Here is a 17,882-nt window from a genome sequence, read left to right as displayed (position 1 = left end):
GCCCCAGTTCTGTTTCTGCCTCTGGTCCCTAACTGGGATGAATTTGCCACTTTTTGTAGCATTAAGGGAGGTTGGTAGAAGTATTCCAGATACTTCCCTATAGCCTTGGGCTATAATAATAATAATAATTTAAGGGCAATCCCAGTCAAAAGGAAGCCCAATTACTCTACTTCTGGTTCTCCCTTAGGGGCTTGGACAGTCAGTCTCTACTGCTTGTTGCAAAAAAGTTGAGGAAAGCAGGGGGTAGGAGTATGCCCACCGAGAATCTGCAGCAGAATGGTAATTCCTGAGTGAGTTCCAAAGCACAAGTTCACAGGTCAGGTTGTGTGCCCTCATGGGGCTTGGCAGCTGGTAAGGGAGAAGTTCTGAGTAGCACATTAAGGATTAAGGAACTACAGAGTTAATTCATAAGAATTAACTTGTTTGGCTTCATTCTTTAATATCCTGAGTATTCAGCTATAATTATTCTATCTCCAATGCATAATTCCTCTTTGGGAGATTTTTCAAAATTTAGTGGGCACTAGGGAAAAAAAAAAAAGGTCTAGTCTTCCATCTTTTTGGTCATGTGACCCAGAAATTTTCCCTGATATATTGTCAAAATCTCAAAAAAAAAATCTGTTCTTGAGGAAAAAAAAAGACCCTTTATCAATTTTTGGTTTAAAATTGCTTTAGCTAAGGCCTTGTAAGGTTTTTAAACATTTTTCCAATAAATAAACTGTGGAAAATTGGAATTTCTATTAGGGAAGAAAAAAAATTCTTGATGATAGCTGTCCAAAAACACTGCTACCCTAGTTTGAATAATTACAGGGTTGTAGTAATGATACTGTAGTTAAGTTCTTTCAGTACTTAGCCTTAAGCTTCTTAGCAAAGAGATTTTATAACCTAATAAAGACATAAATATTATGTTTTTCTGATTCTGTCCTGAAAGTTGACATACATTTTCATCATGACAGAATATTTCTCAATACCATATATATGTTGGAAAAAGAGTGTGTAGATTTGGTCAGGACACTTCTGATCCCCAGTCAGTTAAAATCTCAGAAGATGCAGCTAAAGAAGACAATGAAATGATAGATGAACTACAGAAATATGTCTGTCCAGCCCAAAGACTCCAGCTTCTGGGATGAGAATTTACTATTTAACAAAAACTGCTGGGAAAACTGGAAAATAGTATGGCAGAAACTAGGCATAGATCAACATCTTACACCCTGTATCAAAAAAAAGTCAAAATGGGTACATGAGTTAGATATATAGGCTGATTCTATAAGCAAACTAAGCGAGCAAGGAATACTTATGGAGAAATTTGTGGAGAATGGAAGAATTTATGACCGAACAAGAGATAGAGAACATTATGAAATGCAAAATGGGCAATTTTGATTACATTAAATTGAAAAGTTTTTGCACAAACAAAGCCAGTACAACCAAGATTAGAAGGGAAGCAGAAAGCTGGGAAACATTTTCTATAGTCAGTGTCTCTGATAAAGGCCTCATTTCTAAACTGTATAGAAAACTGAGTCAAATTTATAAGAATACAAGTCATTCCCTAATAGATAAATGGTCAAAGGGTATGAACAGGCAGTTTTCAGATGAAGAAATTAAAGCTATCTGTAGTCATATGAAAAAATGCTCTAAATCACTATTGATTAGAGAAATGCTAATCAAAACAACTCTGAGGTATTACCTCACACCTATCAGATTGGCTAACATGACAAAACAGGAAAATGGTAAATGTTGGAGAAGGTATGGGAAAACTGGAACACAGATGCATTGCTGGTGGAGTTGTGAACTGATCCAATCATTCTGGAGAGCAATTTGGAACTATGCCCAAAGGGCTATAAAACTGTGCATACCCTTTAACCCAGAAATACCACTTCTAGGTCTGTAACCCAAAGAGATTATAAAATTGGGAAAAGGACCCACATGTACAAAAATATTTATAGTAGCTCTTTGTATGGTCCCCAAGAATTAGAAATTGAGGGGATACCCCTCAATTGTTCTATAAGAAATGATGAGCAGGTGAACTTCAGAAAAACCAGGAAAGACTTAGATGAATTGAAGCTGAGTGAAGTGAACAGAATCAGCAGAACATTGTTCACAGTAACATCAACATTGTTCAATGACTGACTTTGATAGACTTACCTTTTCTTAGCAATGAAAGGATCTCAGACAATTCCAAAAGATTCATGATGGAAAATGTTATCCCCATCCAGAAAAAAAACAAAACAAAACTATGGAGTCTGAATGTAGATCAAAGCATACTATTTGCTCTCTCTCTCTCTCTCTCTCTCTCTCTCTCTCTCTCTCTCTCTCTCTCTCTCTCTCTCTCTTTCTCTCTCTCTCCCTTTCTCTCTCTCATTCCTTTCTTATGGTTCCTCCCATTGTTTCTAACTCTTCTTTACAACATGACTAATGTGAAAATATGTTTGATATAAAAAAGAAATGTCTGTACCTTGCTACCCTTTTATGAAATGCAAAGAAATGGCTAGCCAAAGATTTACTATTCCCTTGGTGGCCTTTAAAAAGCTACTTTGTCAGCTGTGGACACAAAGTCAAGGCAGGACAACTATGTATACAGAGTCAAGGCAGGAAAGCTTTAAAGCATGAATCTTGGAAGTCCCACAGAGAGCAAGTCCTAGGAGATACGAGTTACCACCTCAATATGGCCCTCCCAAGTTACAGGTTGGGTCCACAATTAGAATTCCATCAAGGAAAACTTCTTCACACTTTTAAAGGGAATAATGGGGCATATATATACATACATACATACATACATATATATATATATATATCTCTACACTTCATTCATTCATGTGACGCAAGCATTCACATGATGGTCAAAAGAAGTGATACAAGGACACTTTCAAGGTCCTCTCTGAAGAACTTTGGAATTGATTACGTGATGTGGGAGACAGTGGCAAAGGACCACCCGGCATGGCATAGCCACAACAAAGGAGGCACTGTGTTCTATGAGCAAAGCAGAATTGAAGTAGCTGAAAATAAACACAAGATGCACAAATTTAGAGAATGCACCCCAAATGTTCACATGGACCATATGTGCCCGACCTGTGGTAGAACATTCTGAGCTCATATTGGTCTGATCAGCCACAGTAGAACACACTGTAACTTGACTCTAACATAGTGGTATCATTTTGGTTTTCAAGAATGAAGGACAAAAACCAACCAACACTTCATTCAAAATCTGTTTGTCAGTAGCCTGAGCCTTCTTTAATTTGTCAATTGGTTGTGAGGGGGACTTTGGTTGATGAGGGGCATCATGATCAACTCCCCAGCTATCTACATGTACATCAGTACTTTAATGCTATCTAGTTGAAAGTCATGCAGTACAACATTATCCAAAGAATAAAGGCAAGAATCAGCTGCAACACATCACCAATAGAGAATTGCACAGAAAAGTGGTACAAAAGATGTTCCCAGAAAGATAGATGACAAGGGGAATAAGTGGAAGACAGAGAGAGGAATAGCACGTGAGCTTCATTGGTATCTAGGCAGTGTCAAAACATCTAGATAGAGGGTCACAGAATAATGGATGGCCCTTTCATGGAGAATCTGTGGGAGGATGTAAATTATATATATTACATAATAAGAAAAAGAAGGAGCACGTAGATTGTGCTCCAAAAAAAATGAGCATCCCTATTGAGATCAGATAGCCAAAAAGTATCAAAGTAACTTAAGTGAATTTATGTCAAGTGTGGGTACTTATTCCACTGGTACAGACTCTCATCATCTCATCCAGTATGATTTTTGTCTTACTTTCATATTTGAGGCAGCTAAGTATTGCAGTGGATAGAGTGCTGGCCCTGGAGTTGGGAAGATGAGTTAAAATCTAGCCACACTTACTAGCTGTGTGACTCTGGGCAAGTCACTTAACTTCTGTCTGCCTTGGTTTCCTCAATTATAAAATGAGGGTAATAATAACAACACCTACTTTCCACTGTTGTTGTGAGGATCAAATTAGATAATAATTGTAAAGCACTTAGCATAGTGCCTGGCTCATAGTAAGTGATCTATAAATGTAGCTATTATTATGACCTACTCCTCAGGGTTGTTAAGAAGATACAAGACAGTATTTGTAAAGTACTTCGCAAAACTTAAAGCACTATATAAATATCATCATCTTCTTCATCTTCATCATCATTCCTGGCACCTAACACAGTGCCTAGCATATAGTAGGTGTCCAATAAATGCTTATTGCTTGATTCAACTGCCAGCAGACATTAATGGTCATTCATTCAATCCTACTAAACTCTGAGGATCTTGGGGCCTAGGGTGCATTATGTTCATCCTGGTAATTTGTACTTCATCCACTGGGTGGAAGTGTTGAGAAAGTTCCATCTCTAGGACTCTTAGAGATTCATGAGGTATCTATCCACCACCTCTTTCATCTCATTCATCAAGGAGTGGACAAAATTGTTGGATTACTCAATTAAAAGTTAGCTGTAAGCCTTCCCCCATTGGTGAACCCTAACCTTTTCTTGGACTTGTATTTCAGTGAGCTCTAGCCAACTGACCTGGCACAATAGCATTGGCTCTCCACAGAAAAGGACAAACATGTTTGGATGATACATGAGGTTGTTTTTACTCCTAGGCTAGAGTCAAGAATTGAATAAATAGTACATAATAACTAGCTCACAATGTATAACAAAGCAATAAAATGTCAATAAAACATCTGTGAGTCTGCCACTCATCTAAATTCCAGAAACCTCCAGATGGTACAGAAACATTATCAACCTAGAAAGTACAGGAAAGGCATAGTTTGAATTTAATTCCAAAGGAGTGCCTATACAGAGGCAGAAATTCTGGACCCAGAACTCATGGCATCAGGCATAAATAAGCTTGGGATCTGGGTAGTTTTGTGAGTTCTGGGTAGTTTTGATAGAAGCTGTTACCAATCTGACCTACCTTCATCTGGCTACAGCTAGCTCATTTCTGGCATAGTGAAATGGGTGTACCCAAGCACTGATCCTTGTGAGGAGAAATCAGCTGCCATTTTCCCTGTTCTTCTTTTCTCCTAAATCTTGAGCCTGGCATCTCTTTCCCACAATTGTTAAGTCACCTCCTATGATCATATCCTTTCTCTAGCTAGTTGGTGCAGTGGATAGAGTACTGCACCTGGAATCAGGAAGATCTGAGTTCAGATCTTGCCCCAGATACTGTTGTAAGATAAGGGCAATATTCTTGAGATCATTATAACAATCTTCCCTTAAGGAAGGCTGTAGCTCATAGAATTTATGCATATAAACTATTGCCTTAAGATTAAGCCACAGAAACATATTGAAAGTAATATTTTTAAGATTAATACAGCTATGTGTCCAGATACTTGTATGACCCTCAGCAAATCATTTAACTTCTGTCTGCCTCAATTTCCTCATCTGTAAAATGAAGATAATAAGAGCACCTATCTCCTAGGATTGTTGTGAAGATCAAATGACATAATATTTATAAAGTACTTTGCAAATCTTAAAGCACTTTATAAATGCCAGTTGTTATTATTGTCTGTAGCCCAAAGTCTCTATCCAATACAGGAAGAGGGAGAGACAACTATAGAGTGAGGGGCATCACATTTATATTTAAAGGGTTAAATGGCTTAACTCTCATGTTTAATTTGAAGATGAGGAGGAAATTATGTATATATAATCTATCAACTATATATATATATATATACACACATACATGCAGGTATATAACTTAATAATTGCTTTTCAAAAAAGAAGTCAATAACAAATATTGCGCAAAAGACAAGTCAACCAGGCTGACTTCTCTGGCACCTTTGTTTATTAGGTACAGTTTTTCTCATATACACCACATTTAATCAAGAAGGTGGTAGTTGTGGCTTAGAGCTATAAAAGCCATTGGAACAGATCCAGTGAGTTGTATTAAAGGCAGAGGTGAGAACTCAAATTCACATACAAAACAATCAACATAAGGGAAGGGAAAGAAAACATTCAAACCAATTTGCAAAAATAATGACTATTACTGATAAATCAATACCCTACATTCATAAAAGACAAAATTTTCCCCAATTAGCCCATAATTCCTTTCATGGCTCGTGAAGGAAGAGGATCCAAAAGACGATGATTGAAAGACGCAGCTGTTCATTTGGCTTTGCCTTTGAGGCTGAATGCAAGTTTGGATGAAATGTTGACAGAAGTGCCAAAGGACAAGAGAACAGATGGAAAGGGAAGGGAAAAGAAACAGAAACTTAATAAGTACCTATTTGATCCTAAGATCATGGATTTAGAGCTGGATGGGAATGTAGAGATTTTTCAGATGAGGAATGGAGACCCAGAGTGGTTGGTCAAGGGACTTTTCCAAGAAGGTAAATAACAGAGCCACTATTCAAACTATGATCTTCCAGCTCCAAATCCAGAAAGATAAGTGGAGCCATTAAAAATTCTTCAGTGTGCCTCATAACACCATTGCCACTCAGATCTGGTTCTGGCATATAGATGTATTTTTCCTACCGTCATACTCCTTATTAACATTCAGGATAGGGTCCTGGATTTGGCATGTCTAAGAAGTTCATTGTTGTTGTTCAGTTGTTTCAGTCATGTATAACTCTTAATGACCCCATTTAGGGTTTTCTGGGCAAAGATACTGGAGTGGTTTGCCATTTACTTCTCTAGCTCATTACCAATGAGGAAACTGAGGTAAAAAGGGTTAAGTGATTTGCCCAGGATCACATAGCTAGTAAGCATCTGAGGCTGGATTTGAATTTGGGGTTTTCTGACTCTAGGCCCAGTACTTTCTCCATTGTGCTGCCCTGCATAAGTAGTTCATACACAATACAGTTCAGGAGACAATGTGATACTGAATTTGAAACTCAAACTGACATTAAAAACTTAGAACCTCAGAAATCATCTGATCTAATATCCTCATTTTGCAGATGAGGCAAGTTGAGGCCTAGAGAGATGAAGTAGTTTACTCAATGTCACACTAACTTCTTAGGACTTCAGTTTCTGCTTCTTTAAAATGAGAGGAAACGAGGTTGAAAGCACTGGATTTGGAGTCTAAAGACCTGGATTCAGATCCCACCTCTGAAGTGGTTCCTGCTCATGTACAGGTTGATCTAAATGCCCTCTGACATCCCTCCCAAATCTGAAATTCCGTGATTTTATCAGTAGCCTTTACTTGGCACCTATTGCATATTGCTCTCTGTTGCCCTTTGTTTAATCTGAAGAAGAAGAGAACATTATTTATATTTACATTGAATTAATTTTCATAGGGAAATTCATTACTGAAGTACACATTGCCCAAAAGACAACTTGACTAAGCTGATCAGTTATGGCCTCTCGAAACTTCTGCAAAAGCCATGATAGAAAATTGTGTTTTCTTTTAACCTTTTAAACTTTGAGTAAAGTAACAGAATGTCCAAAACTCATCCGCCCTGGGAATTTTCCATCTTGGATAGTGTTTGCTATTTTCTCTTGCCAAACACATTTTTTTTTTTTTACAAAATGGAATCTTTCCCATCTTCTAGGTATCTATTCTAGTAAAACAAGAGGAAACTGAGCCTTAGCAAAGTGAAGTGATTTTTCCTAAGATCCCATGGAAAGCTAGTAAGAGAACAAGGACTAGAACCTGGATCCCCAGTTCTACTACACTAAGATGGGAAAATATGAAGATAGATGGGGATTCCAGGGCCACACAAGAATAGCCTGATAGATTGTAGGGATTAAGGGATCCATAATTGGTACTTCCCTGTTGCTTAGGTGGGTGGGTGGGGCTGGGAGGTCAATCTTTTTGTATTAGGTACTCTGTAATAAAGCTTTCTTGAAACAGCCTAGAGAGGTATATTTGATATGGAAGAAGCCTGAAACTCACTTCCCTTAATCATTTTTTGTTTTTTTCACTTCCCTCAATCTGGAGAGGTGATCTGAGAACCTCAGTCATAACAGGCTCAATATTGAGTATTAGGATGGAAAACAGAACAAGAAAGGCAATAATTTCCTGTCCCGACTGAAGCGGCTCAGTGGGGAGCTTCACTACCTCTCACAGAAGTTCTTTGGGAAAGGAGAGACACTGCCGCCTCATATAAGGAAGAGGGGCAAGAGCCAGACAACAGCATGAGAGAGAATTACTAGGAACTTGTTAGCACATGGAGCCATACAGAATGAAAAAAACAAAAAAGATAAATACGTTCCTGAATAGCTTGTCTGTTAGGTATAGCAGAGAATTTAATAATGAGGCAGCAAATGACATCCGTAATGAGCTTAGACTAATCATAGCCTGGGTCCAATGTAACAGTCTAAAAACTGGGCAAAATGAGAGTAAAAAATCCAAGGTAAGGAGATTCACTCCTTTTGTCCCAGGCAAGTCAAATTACTGTCACCACCTTGGCCACCACCTCCCCTCAGAGCCTGATGGAGACAGTGCAGGTCTCTGAACCCAAGAACCTTTGGAATAGCAATGCTTCCAGCCCAGTATCCTTAGTCACAATCCTGGGAGGCAGCCCCTGTGGAGACAAAGCCTGGCAGTGGCTTCTGCAGGTGCTACAGTCACAGTTACTGATGACCCAGAAAGGAGAGTTCTGAGTCCTGTCAACTGGTTCCCTATCAGGAGGTGATGTGATTTTGGGTCATGCGACCATCTGACCTGCAGCTGAAACCTTCAGTGTATATTGTCTTCCCCGTGAGAATGTGAGCTCCATGAGAGCAGGGTCTATCTTACTTTTCCGTTTTTGTCTCCAACATTTAGCGCAGTGCTTAACACATAGTAAGTACATAAATACTTAACAAATGCTTCGTTCATTTATTCATTCAAGTAAACAAACAGAGCCTCCTGTGTGCAAAATCCTGGCCACTAGGGCTACAGTTATCCCTTCCACATTGCAGTGGGGTTAGGGCCGTGGCGCCTCCTTGATCTGGAAAATCCGTGTAACATATTTTGGTCCCCCATTTGTACCAGAGAAGAAGTCAAAATCATCATGGAATTAAAAGATAAAATATGTTGATATTTTACAATACTATACATATATTTTATGCATTTCTGAGTTTCTGAACTTTTTCTGTGTCATCTGTCTGCTGACCTTCATGTGTCATCTGTGGCTTCTGCAAAACTCCCCCAAAATTGCCATTTAATTTCTTACACTGACCTGCAATATGTCAAAACCATGATGGGGAAAGTCATGATGTGGAAGGGATAACTATACGTATTTTCTTAGCTGGGATCAGGGACTTTTTCTAGTTGAGTATGAGCTGAGTCAAATCAGATCTCAACCTACCTCACTATCTCTGTGCCATAAGGAACATTTTTAGGCAAGTGATGTCTGGTATCAGTATATGTCAAGGGCAGTTCATTGAGATAGGTCAATTGAGCCGGCAGGAGCCTTGGAGATAGTCTATTCAATCCTTTCATCATACAGCAGAGGCAGCTGAGGCCAAGAGAAGGGACCTGCCCCCAGCCCTATAGTCTATTAGTGGCAGAACCGTGATTAGAACCTGTCTCCCAACTCCTACCCTTCCGCTATGTCATAGGATGATAAGACCACAGATTGAGAGTTCAGTCCCCTCATTTTACAAATGAAGACACCTAGGTTCAAAGAGGTTTAAGTGACTTGCCAAAGGTCACACAGAAGAGCTGAGATTTAAACCCAGGAGTTGTGATTCCAAATCCCATGCTTTTTCCAATGTACCTTGCCTTGCTCAGCCTTTCCCCCAACCCAGACTCCACACCACCCCATATAGAGCTTGCTAGATATTGATAGGATCCAACTGTGTAATTATAGTGCAAGCATATTTTACCTTCTGTGTATAATTATAATAAAGTTCATGTAATTTTTAAAATTATCAAAATGACAATCAATGTCATGTTACCTACTTTCCCCTTTATATTAATTAAACCATAGTCTTCAAATGAAACTAGAAATAAAAGGGCACAGTCATTCAACTTACCTTGCCATTTGATTCTGTTTCAGAATTGTCTGTGAACCTGTGGAACACTAAAGACTTCAGTTTTCAGTGTCTTGTTTTTATTTTTTTTTAATCTACTAAAGTCCACATTCACAATACTCTCTGATATGAGTAGGTGGGAGTGAAAGAGTTTACTTTGACTTGTGGATGCACCAAGACATCCATCCCTATTAGGGTTTGAGAGTTAGTGGGGAGACATGTTTACTCACATCATCATTACATCACATCAGTACCTGAAAGAAACAGGCTCCCTCAGACCCAAAGAGGATCAGACACTTCCGTCTCTTAGTAGAGTTTGGGAGCAGATGTTGAGAATCAAATATGGTGACCCAAGAAGGTCAGGACATCAACCCTGAAACTGAAAGCCTTTGTTCTTCCTTGAGCTTGTTGTAACTCTTCCTCCTCCAGCGCCCAGGTCCTTGCTTTGGACTCCACAGTCAAACAGCTCTTACAGATTTTTATTTTATTTGGTTTTTGCTGTGAACTTAACAATCATCAACAAAACCCAAGTATTTCTATATACAAAGAACAAAAAGGGCTTGTATAGATAGCCATGAATTTTTTTTTCTTTGCTTTTTGGTAAGGCAATTGGGGTTAAGTGACTTGCCCAGGATCACACAGCTAGTAAGTGTCAAGTGTCTGAGGTCACATTTGAACTCAAGTCCTCCTGACTCTAAGACTAGAGCTCTATCCACTGTGCCACCTAGCTGCACCTAGCCATGAATTTCTGTTAGGCATGTTTAACTTTTTCAAAATGTAGATCAAATTTTAGAGGAGAATAAAAAAGTTGCAGATGGCACAATGGTAGAGCACTGGGCTTGGAATCAGAAAGTCTCATCTTCATGAGTTCAAATCCCTCACAAAAAGTCCTAGACATTTATTAGCTGTGTGACCCTAGGCAAGTCAGTTAACTGATGTCTGCTTCAGTTTTTTCATCTGCACAATAAGAATAATAGTAAGAGCCCCTGTCTCCCACAATTTTGTGAGCATCAAATAAGATAATATTTGTAAAGGCTTTAATACACCGTCTGTCACATAGTACGTGCTTAATAAAGGATTATTCCCTTCCCCTTACCATGCTGAGAAGACCCACTTGGACACAAAAGGTTAAAGCTTTAACATTAGTGAGGAATGAATCAATGAGCACTGACGAAAGGAGGAAGGAGGAGCCAGGGGATTGCTAGTTAAATGTGAACTTCAGGAGAAGTAATTTATCTGAGTAATATAAAGTGGGTGGCAATTTGGGGAAACCTATAAAACAGGAAGTAGGGGGGTCAGACCATCTCCATGGTAGCAGGTAGAGACAGTATACTGGGTGTTTCTAACCTTCTGGACGGCCCTGCCATTCACCCTTTTACTCTTTCTAGGCTAGCTACAATCAAGTATTACTGCCTATAGGATCAAACACAAACACCTCCGCTTGGCAATTAAAGTCCTTCACAACCTATCTTTGCAGCCTTATTACACATCGCTCCCCTTCACAGTCTCAGTGATCCAGCCAAATGGGAGGCCTTAATGATCCTCAAACGTGGCACTCCTTCTTGTCTTTGCCTTCGCTTCCCCCATGCTTGTAATACACACTCTCCTCACCTCTGTCTTTTGGAATGCCTTATTTTCATGCTCAGCACAAGGACAGCCTTCTGCACTGGGCCTTTCCTGATCCCTCCAACTGCTAGTGCTCCCCCAATGACCTCATATTTATTTTGTACATAATTTATATTGTCTCCCCCAGTAGGATATAAGCTTCTTGAAGGCTGGGACTGTTTCATTTTTGTCTTTGAAATCCCAGTGCTTAGTACCATGCCTGTTGCATAGTAAGTGCTTAATAGATGCTTACTGGTTGATTGGTTGATCTCAATTGTGTAATTGCCGTTGTGGAATCCCATTGCCAAAGTGGGTGACCCTTTTTGGGGAAGATGCTGACAGTAGAATTGCCATTAGAGGTCAGTTCAGGACTAAGCCAATACTTTCATTTATTTCCCTCACTCAGTTGCTGCTTCTCTGTGACTCTGATTCTTGGCAGGTCCCAGAAAGCTCCTCTGACTCTGCAGTACACGTGTACTTTTCTGAATGGGGGAAGTGTAGACTCTGATTCAGTCAGTTTTGAGCAATACCAAGCTTCAGGGCCAGGAGGGAAGCAAGAAAATAAGCCTTTATTGAATATCTATTGTGTACAGGCACTGTGATAAGCCCTTTACAAATATTACCTTATTTAATCTTCACAACAACCTGGGGAGGTAGGGATTATTGTTATCCTCCTTTTATAGTCAAGGAGACTGGGCATGGGCCACACACAGCTAGTAAACATCTCAAGATGGATTTGAACTCAGTTCTTCTGGCTCCAGGCCTAGTGCTCAATCTACTTCACCACCTAGCTGCCTCACACAAATATGAATCAATCCATCAATGAGCATTGCTTTAGTGCTGGGAAGTATGCTAAATGCTGGGGATACAAGAACAAAGAATAAGCCATCCCAGGTCCAGGAGATGTGAGAGTTGAATCTATGCCTGCTTTTGGAGCCAGCCCAGCTTTGAGGCCCAAGTTAAGAAGAACTACCTTCTGGATTCAGCCTAGTGGTATCTGAAACAAGGGCTCATTCAGCATCAAGACTGAATTTGGATGTGGACCTGTTGGAGTCAATGCTGTTTAAAGTTTGAGCCTCCTCTTCCCAGGGACTGAGGTGCTATAGGAGACAGCATGTGCCTCTCTTCGCAGGTGCTGGAGGGAAGCTAATGGATGTTAATTGGTTAAACAGAACTGAGGAGCTAGTCACTGGCAGTTAACATTGGAGGGGAATAATAATGATAGCAATCATTTCTATAGCACCTACTACGTGCCAGACACTGTGCCATGCACAGTTTTACAAATGTTATCCCATTTTATTTTCACAACAATCCTGGGAGATAGGTGCTGTTAGTATCCCCATTTTACATTTGAGGAAACCAAGTCAGACAGAGGTTAAGTGACTCACCCAAGGTCACATAGATAATAAGTATCTTTAAGCTAGATTTGAACTCAGGTCTTCCTGAGGCCCAGCACTCTATTCACTGTGCCACCTATCTTGAATGAGGTGAGTGTTTATACACATATGTGTACCTACATACATATGATATGTATACACATGTAACTCTATGCATGACCACACATGTGAATATGTACATGTATACATGTGATGTTTGTGCATGTAATATGTGTGTGCATATACACTCATATATGTGTATAGTCATACCCATAGAGAACACTATATAGATAATAAATACAACTAAGTAGAAGATTAGGGAAGGACGGTAGTTGTTCAGGACAGTAGGAAAGGCCCCATATAGCAGGTATTGCTTGGGTTGCACATTGAAGGAGGAGAAGGATTTGGTGAGGTAGAGGTAAGGAAGCAAAGCAATCTGGACAAGGGGGACAGCCAGCAGAAAGGCAAGGAGATTAAAGATGGAAGGCCAAGCATGAGAAAGAGTTTATAGCAGGGTCATATAGTGTTGGAGGGATAGTAATGGGTAATGAGGCTGAATAGATAAGATAGGGCCAGGCTGTGAAAGGCTTTGAAAAGCAAACAGAGGAGTGTATTTTTTTACCCTAGATGCAACAGGGAATGTATTGAATAGGGAAATGGTTAGATCTGTGCTTAAGGAAAATAATTTGGTAGCTATGAATGCCCTCCTTTATGGTTCACGAAGGAATACAAAGAGACATGATCTGATATTGGTATATGTAGATAGTTTAGCAGAGTGGGGCTTACCCTTACCTATACTACCTTTTTTTCTCCCAGATGGAATATTATCATTAACATAAATTTGCTTTAAATAAACCCATTTTCACTTTTTTTTAAGCTGGCAAAAAGTCAGTTTGGAAAATGCAGCTTTCAAAATTGATATTGAGAAATTATAACTTGAGACTTTGTTCCTGGGAAGCAAACAAGATTTGTCACAAGACTTTGGGGCTGAAAAAGAGATGGCAAAAGCTATTTTCTTTGCTAGAACATGAAGTTATTTGCTTTTTGTTGTTGTTTATTTCTTTAAGAAATAGTTATCAGCATGTGGCTAATATGAAAATTTAATGAAGAGGGAAACCATAACCCTCTAATGTTTATGAAATCCTCAGAGTCAGATGAAGACTCATCATACCATGGTTTTCTCCATGGATTCAAGTAACATTTCCTTTTCCAATTAACTCCTTGTTTCTATCATAGTCTAGGACCAATACAGCTTTCTTTCCTGACCTTAAGGTCTAAAAGGTTACATTATAATATGAAATGTAAAAGCATCCTTTAAAAAATTAACATGTAATTCATAAAAGATAGCAAGCAACCTGCCACCTGAACACTCTGATGCACAATCTCCAAGATACCAGGCCTTTCTTTTCTATCCCAAGATGAAGTATTTTTTTTTGTTTTTATTTTTGTTTTTCATTTTTACAGTCAGAGAAGATGTAGACTTTGTATTCTATTTAAGACTTCCCTATGATGAATTAATGAGAGAAGTTGGACAATAGTTCCATTAGATGGATAGGCATGGATGGGTTACAATCTGCCTCTCCTTAGTCAGGTCATAGTCAGATCCCATGGATCATGGGATCATAGGTCTAGGGCTGGAAAGAGACATCTAACTGACTTGCTCCAGGTCACACTGGTGGCAAGCATCAATGGTATGATTTGAACCCAGGTCATTTGACTCAAAAGTGCCCTTTCCATGGTCCCATGCTTGGTTTAGTTTTAAGACAATGCAGGAAGATCACATTCAAATATTTAGGTCAATGATTCTTAGCTTTATTTGCTCCGTGAAGCTCCCTGGCAGTCTGCTGAAGCCTACAAATGCCTTGTCCAAAGAAATTCATAATTAAGGGAAATGCTAAATTTTAGCCGAGATTAGTGAAAATGAATATAACTTGAGCTTGCTATGGGACTCTCTCCTCAATGGTGGAGATCAATGCCCTGTGCCTGTGTGAAGGGTGAGGTGAAATTATTGAGAAAGAAGTGAGATGCAGTTTCTCTAATCTCTTCAGGCTCTTCAGTCTTCTTTGAGATCATTTCTTGGCTCCTGTCTTTAAGAGAGAAGATGGATACCAACCTCACTTGAGGTTGCTGAAGGGAGAAAAAGACTGGGGAGAAGTCAACATGAGAGGAGCTGGCAGCCTCTGCCATATCCCTATTCCCGGCTTGCTGCTCCAGAGACTTTGGGGAATTTTCCCTTTGGGTGAGATCTGGGAATCTCTCTCTTGGTAGAACTGAGTTTTACCTCAGTCCCAGTAAGAGAGGTCTTTCACTCTGTATTGTCTGAAATATAATCTCATACATATGCCTTCTCCAGTTTCTGTTTTGTTATTGACTTGCATAAATGGGTTTGCTATTTACTATGTATGGTTGTTGTAGAGCTGGCATTTGGAGGGAAGGTAATCAAGCCTCGGATGTAAAGCTAAAGGAAATATCTTCCCTATTAAGAAATAGTGACCAGGAGTTTAGATTGAACCTAAAAATTACATCCCCTAGACTAACAATATTAAAGGGAGCTGATAGACATAATTCTGGCGAAGTACTCCCTCTCTCCAAGGAGGGCAGAGGGGCCAGCCTCTATGAATCCAACCTCTTGCTTCCTTTCCTGGCATGAATTAACATCTCCCTTGGATAAAGGTGGAAGGAGGACACAGTAGATATGTCTAGTCTTGCCTCTCTGAGTCACATATAACGTGTCATGCTACATGCGGGGCATAAACTTATTGCATAAAGATATAATGTTTTTCCCTTCCCAGTTCATAGACACCTTAAAATGTATCCGAGAACCCCTTGGGAGTCTGTAGACTCCAGTTTAAAAGCCCCTTTTCTGGTAAATATAAGAAACTAAGCACATCCTAGTGACTACAGGCTTTGAACACAATAATTTAATAGTGAATACTTATGTTTTCATCAGCATTTATGGGTCAGTTTTTTTTTTCAAATTCATTGCCATGGGGAAAATGTTGCAGGTTCTTTTTTTTATTAGAGGATTAGATCTTTTCAAAAGAAAAGAGAAACTCTAATCACTCCTTCCATTTACCCATAACCCTTGTTTCAAAATGAAGCCTGTGACAAGAGGCTACTTACATTTAGACCAGTCTTCAAAGAACTAGTGTTGACTATCATCCAGAAACTTTCACAACAACTGTGGCCAAGATGGTTGGGTATTTTTGTGGGGCAGTGAAAATGGAAACTCCATACATCTGCTCCCAGAGGACTAGATCAGTCCACTGGGCTGCTTCCAAATTCTTGTCATGATCAAGGAGTGTAAATATGAGAGGTAGCCCAGCTCTCTCTGAATTGTGACTACTGAGATCACCAAGAATCTCCTAAGCCTCCAATTTCAGGAATTCCCCACCTTGAGCTTGCCTGTTGCATTCTTTCACCTTGGTGTTTGGTCAGAGTCAGCATTTGTCAGTATTTAGGTAACAACTACTTAGTTTGGCTTGTGTTTGTATACAGGTTGAAATTTATGATTAAACTAATGTTAATGGAGAAAAATTAACAATGTACAGTATTTTTTTTCTCTGTTTGGATTGTTGATTTCACTGATGTTGAGAACTCTTTCTACCAATGCGACTGGGCAATTTCTCATCTTAGATGTTTGAAGCAACAAGAATGTGCCAGAGGCATGACCTGAAGGCAGGTCTCGGAATCTGCCCTTTGTCTACTATGCCTTTTGCTCCTATGTTTATTTTAGTAATTTTTTTTGAGAATTGCTTTCATTCTAATTACGTGTAGAGGACAGCTAAGGAACAGAAGAACAGGAAAGAGTTTAGCCACACCCAGGAAAGAGGTGTAGAGTCCAAGCAAGTAAAGCAATAAGGATTACAAACCCTGACTAGAAGCCTGGGGTCAGGAATAACACTTGGAAGTTCTAGGCAACATGGACCCAGAAGCCCATTACAAAGATTCTAGGCAATAAGACTCTTGATAGAAATGATGTCAGAAAAAGCAGCTTCATCTGTGAAAATACCATAGCAAAAGAATTTTGGATCAGCAAGATTATTGGTAGGAGGTGAGGTGGAGTGAATGGATATATTTTTTTAAGTGGTCTTTTCTGCCCAATAAAATTGACTGTATTACCTTGTATGAGTAATTTAGATTCTCTGGCTCCAGGTTCCTCATCTGCCAGATGAGAGAAATAAAACAGATAATTTCTAAAGACAACAAAAACAACTTATATTCACATAGTACTTATGGTTTAAAAAGAGTTTTTTTCTTCATCACAGTCCTTTGAAGTAGATAATGCTGCTGTTTGCCTAGTACTAATATTTTACAGATGTCTGAGAGATATGGAATGGTCCCACAATGGGTAGGGAGATCCTGGTCACCCAGATTGGATCAAGGGTTATGAAAGAGTGATGAGAACAGAGAAAGGAACTGGGAAAGAGACTGGGTAGGGCAAGATGGTGGCTCATGAAGTGACTGAGTAACAACTAATCAACAACAGAGTACAGCCAAGATAGTAGAGCAGCAAAACTGATTCAACCTACCCTCCAAACACCACCACACCCCACCCTGACACCAAACTTCTTCAGACAGATTTAGAAAATATATCAGACTGAATCCTGTAGGGAAGTCCAAGAAAAAAGTCATGAGTCATTTTTCCAACCCAGGTCAGCGTAGGAAAACAGATGAAGAGCTCTATAGACACTGGGGACCAGTTCTGGCCAAGACCATGCCACATAGGAAGCAGTCTAGTGCCCAGTGAGAGGCTGAGTAAGAGGCAAGAGGATGTTCCAGACCCATAGCAGGACACTGAAATAGGAATGGGTGTCAACTGACAGTTTTGTTGCCCGCTATCCAATTGGTACAGTGGATAAAGTGCTGGGCCTGGAGTTTAAATATGGCCTTAGACACTTACTGGCTGTGTGACCCTGGGCAAGTCACTTAACCCTGTTTGTCTAGTTTCCTCATCAGTAAGGTGAGCTGGAGAAGGAAATGGCAGACCACT

Source organism: Vombatus ursinus, unplaced genomic scaffold (assembly GCF_900497805.2).
Source record: "Vombatus ursinus unplaced genomic scaffold, bare-nosed wombat genome assembly UNPS02014779.1, whole genome shotgun sequence".
Lineage (NCBI taxonomy): Eukaryota > Metazoa > Chordata > Mammalia > Diprotodontia > Vombatidae > Vombatus > Vombatus ursinus.
This window is presented reverse-complemented; position numbering follows the sequence as displayed.